The sequence below is a fragment of the Arachis hypogaea genome, chromosome 18 (genome assembly GCF_003086295.3).
Source record: "Arachis hypogaea cultivar Tifrunner chromosome 18, arahy.Tifrunner.gnm2.J5K5, whole genome shotgun sequence".
Classification (NCBI taxonomy): Eukaryota; Viridiplantae; Streptophyta; class Magnoliopsida; order Fabales; family Fabaceae; genus Arachis; species Arachis hypogaea.
In genome coordinates this window covers 116559540-116564568 of record NC_092053.1, presented here as the reverse complement: position 1 = coordinate 116564568, position 5029 = coordinate 116559540, and the positions used below count along the sequence as shown (strand labels likewise).

General features: G+C 41.4%; 1 non-coding gene across 1 annotated transcript; it reads left to right on the top strand.

Moving 5' to 3' along the window:
• The first annotated feature begins 4264 nt into the window (after positions 1–4264).
• LOC112774774 (small nucleolar RNA R71) lies at positions 4265–4372 on the top strand. The gene has a single exon (XR_003189235.1). It is a non-coding gene; the product is annotated as a small nucleolar RNA R71 (small nucleolar RNA).
• The last annotated feature ends 657 nt before the right edge of the window (positions 4373–5029 follow it).

The window sequence follows — 5029 nt, the reverse complement described above, 5'->3', positions numbered from 1 at the left end:
TTGCCTATATATATATATATATATTTTTTTTCTGCAAGCTTTGTTCTTTGCTGCTTTTTCTTGCTTCAAGAATCATTTTTATGATTTTTCAGATTGTCAAATAACATGTCTCCTTGTCATCATTCTTTCAAGAGCCAACATATTTAACATTCTTAAACAACAACTTCAAAAGACATATACATTGTTCAAGCATTCATTCAGAAAACAAGAAGCATTGTCACCACATCAACATAATTAAACTAAGTTCAAGGATAAATTCGAAACTCATGTACTTCTTGTTCTTTTGAATTAAAATATTTTTCATTTAAGAGAGGTGATGGATTCATAGGACATTCATAACTTTAAGACATAGTTACTAACTACTAATGATCATGTAATGAAGACACAAACATGGATACGCACTTAACATAGAAAACAAAAAATAGAGAAAGTAAGAACAAGGAATGAGTCCACCTTAGTGATGGTGGTGTTTCCTTCTTGAGGAACCAATGATGTCCTTGAGCTCTTCTATGTCTCTTTCTTGTCTTTGTTGCTCCTCTCTCATTACTTTTTGATCTTCTCTAATTTCATGAAGGATGATGGAGTGCTCTTGATGTTCCACCCTTAGTTGTCCCATGTTGGAACTTAATTCTCCTAGGGAGGTGTTGATTTGCTCCCAATAGTTTTGTGGAGGAAAATGCATTTGAGGCATTTCCGGGATCTCATGGTGATGAGCTTCATGCGCCTCTTGAGCTCCATGAATGGGCTCTCTTGCTTGCTCCATCCTTTTCTTAGTGATGGATTTCTCTTCCTCAATGGGAATATCTCCTTCTATGAAAGCTCCAGCTGAGTAACATAGATGGTAAATAAGATGAGGAAAAGGTACCCTTGCCCCAGGAGAGGGCTTTTTGGCTATTTTGTAGAGTTCAAAGGAGATGACTTCATGAACTTCTACTTCCTCTCCAATCATGATGCTATGAATCATGATGGCCCGATCCACAGTAACTTCAGATCGGTTGCTAGTGGGGATGATGGAGCGTTGGATGAACTCCAACCATCCTCTAGCCACAGGCTTGAGGTCCAATCTTCTTAGTTGAACCGGCTTGCCTTTGGAGTCAATCTTCCATTAAGCTCCTTCCACACATATGTCCATGAGGACTTGGTCCAACCTTTGATTAAAGTTGACCCTTCTAGTGTAGGGGCGTGCATCTCCTTGCATCATAGGCAAGTTAAACGCCAACCTCACATTTTCTGGACTAAAATCTAAGTATTTCCCCCGAACCATTGTAATGTAATTCTTTGGGTTTGGGTTCTTACTTTGATCATGGTTCTTAGTGATCCATGCATTGGCATAGAACTCTTGAACCATTAGGATGCCGACTTGTCGGATGGGTTTTGTTAGAACTTCCCAACCTCTTCTTTGGATTTCATGTCGGATCTCCGGATACTCATTCTTTTTGAGCTTGAAAGGGACCTCGGGGATCACCTTCTTCTTGACCACAACATCATAGAAGTGGTCTTGATAAGCTTTGGAGATGAATCTTTCCATCTCTCATGACTCGGAGGTGGAAGCTTTTGTCTTCCCTTTCCCTTTTCTAGAGGATTCTCCGGTCTTGGGTGCCATCAATGGTAATGGAAAAACAAAAAGCTTATGCTTTTACCACACCAAACTTAGAATATTGCTCGCCCTCGAGCAAGAGAAGAAATAATAGATGAAGAAGAAGAAGAAAATATGGAGGAGAGGGGGGAGTGGTGTATTCGGCCAAGAAGAGAAGAGAGGGTTGTGTTGTGTGGAAATGAGGAGGAATGGAGGGCTATATATAGGGAAGGGAGGGGGGGTAAGGTTCGGCCATAAGGGTGGGTTTTGGGTGGGAAATTGATTTTGAATTTTGAAGGTAGGTGGAGTTTATGAGGTAGGTTTATGGGGAAGAGTGGATGGATGTGAGTGGTGAAGTGGTGATAGGAAAGAGAGATTGAGGTGATTAGTGAAGAGTTTTGGGGAAGAGTGTTTATGGGAATGTGTGAAATAGGGGTGAGAAGAAGTGAGTGGAGGTAGGTAGGGATCCTGTGGGGTCCACAGATCCTGAGGTGTTCAAGGATTTACAACCTTGCACCAAATTGCGCATGCAAAATGCCCTTGCACACAACTCTGGGCGTTCAGCGCCAGATTGGTGCTTGTTCTGGGCATTGAACGCCCATTTGATGCCCATTTCTGGCGTTGAATGCCAGAACCATGCTTGTTCTGGGCGTTCAGCGCCAGCTCTTCTCCAGGGTGCAATTCTGGCGTTCAAACGCCCAGATGCTGCCCATTTTGGGCGTTCAGCGCCAGAACCATGCTCTGTTCTGGCGTTGAACGCCAGCCATATGCTTCTTACTGGCGTTTAAATGCCAGTAAGGTCTTCCTCCAGGGTGTGATTTTTCTTCTGCTGTTTTTGATTCTGTTTTCAAATTTTTTATTTATTTTGTGACTCTACATGATCATGTACCTATAAAAACATATAACTAATAAAAATATAATTAAATAAAGATTGGGTTGCCTCCCAACAAGCGCTTCTTTAATGTCAATAGCTTGACAGTGGGCTCTCATGGAGCCTCACAAATGTTCAGAACATTGTTGAGACTTCCCGACACCAAACTTAGAGTTTGGATATGGGAGTTCAACACCAAACTTAGAGTTTGGTTGTGGCCTCCCAACACCAAACTTAGAGTTTGATTGTGGGGGCTCTGGTTGACTCTGTTTTGAGAGAAGCTTTTTATGCTTCCTCTCCATGTTTACAGAAGGATAACCTTGAGTTGTAAACACAAGGGAGTCCTCATTCAATTGAAGGACTAATTCACCTCTGTCAACATCAATCACAGCTCTTTCTGTGGCTAGGAAGGGTCTTCCAAGGATGATGAATTCATCCTTATCCTTCCCAGTATCTAGGACTATGAAATCAGCAGGGATGTAAAGGCCTTCAACCTTTACTAACACATCCTCTACTTGTCCATAAGCCTGTTTTCTTGAATTATCTGCCATCTCTAATGAGATTTTTGTACCTTGCACCCCAAAGATTCCCAGTTTCTCTATTACAGAGAGGGGCATGAGGTTTATCCCTGAACCAAGGTCACACAGAGCCTTTTCAAAGATCATGTTGCCTATGGTACAAGGTATTACGAACTTTCCAGGATCCTGTTTCTTCTAAGGCAATGTCAGTTGATCCAGATCACTTAGTTCATTGGTGAACAAGGGAGGTTCATCTTCCCAAGTCTCAATACCAAATAGTTTGGCATTCAGCTTCATGATTACACCAAGGTACTTGGTAACTTGCTCTTCAGTAACATCCTCATTCTCTTCAGAAGAGGAATACTCATCAGAGCTCATGAATGGCATAAGGAGGTTTAATGGAATCTCTATGGTCTCTAGATGAGCCTCAGATTCCTTTGGTTCCTCAGAGGGAAGCTCCTTATTGGTCACTGGACGTCCCAGGAGGTCTTCCTCCTTGGGATTCACGTCCTCTCCTTCCTTTACAGGTTCGGCCATGGTGATCAGTTCAATGGCCTTTCACTCTCCTTTTGGATTTTCTTCTGTATTGCTTGGGAGAGTACTAGGAGGGATTTCAGTGATCCTTTTACTCAGCTGGCCCACTTGTGCTTCCAAATTTCTAATGGAGGACCTTGTTTTATTCATGAAACTCACAGTGGCCTTTGATAGATCAGAGACTAAATTTGCTAAATTAGAAGTATTTTGTTCAGAGTTTTCTGTCTGTTGCTGAGTAGATGATGGAAAAGGCTTGCTATTGCTAAACATGTTTCTTCCACCATTATTAAAGCCTTGTTGAGGCTTTTGTTGATCCTTCCATGAGAAATTTGGATAATTTCTCCATGATGAGTTATAGGTGTTTTCATAAGGTTCACCTAAGTAATTTACCTCTGCTATTGCAGGGTTCTCAGGATCATAGGCCTCTTCTTCAGAAGGCGCCTCTTGAGTACTGTTGGATGCAGCTTGCATTCCATTCAGACTCTGAGAAATCATATTGACTTGCTGAGTCAATATTTTATTCTGAGCCAATATGGTATTCAGAGTATCAATTTCAAGAACTCCCTTCTTCATAGGCGTCCCATTACTCACGGGATTCCTCTCAGAAGTGTACATGAACTGGTTATTAGCAACCATATCAATGAGTTCTTGAGCTTCTGCAGGCGTTTTCTTTAGGTGAATGGATCCACCTGCAGAAGTATCCAATGCCATCTTAGCTAATTCAGACAGACCATCATAGAATATATCCAGGATGGTCCATTCTGAAAGCATGTCAGAAGGACACTTTTTGGTCAGTCCTTTGTATCTCTCCCAAGCTTCATAGAGGGATTCACCTTCCTTCTGTCTGAAGGTCTGAACATCCACTCTAAGCTTGCTCAACTTTTGAGGAGGAAAGAACTTGGCTAAGAAAGCCTTGACCAGCTTATCCCAAGAGTTCAGGCTATCCTTAGGTTGAGAGTCCAACCATACTCTAGCTCTGTCTCTTATAGCAAAGGGGAAAAGCATGAGCCTGTAGACTTTAGGATCTACTCCATTAGTCTTAACAGTATCACATATCTGTAAGAATTCAGTTAAAAACTGAAAAGGATCTTCAGATGGAAGTCCATGAAACTTGCAGTTCTGCTGCATCAGAGAAACTAATTGAGGTTTAAGCTCAAAATTGTTTGCTCCAATGGCAGGAATGGAGATGCTTCTTCCATGTAAATTGGAATTAGGTGCAGTAAAGTCACCAAGCATCCTCCTTGCATTATTATTATTTTTGGCTGCCATCTCCTCTTCCTGTTCGAAAATTTTTGAAAGGTTATCTCTGGATTGTTGTATTTTAGCTTCTCTTAGTTTTCTCTTCAGAGTCCTTTCAGGTTCAGGGTCTGCTTCAACAAGAATGTTCTTATCCTTGCTCCTGCTCATATGAAAAAGAGGGACAAAAAAATAAAAATAATAGGGATCCTTTTTACCACAGTAAAGAGGTGCCTGTGTGAGTAGAAGAAAAGAAAAAGAAAAAATTTGAACACAGATGGAAGAGGGGGTTCG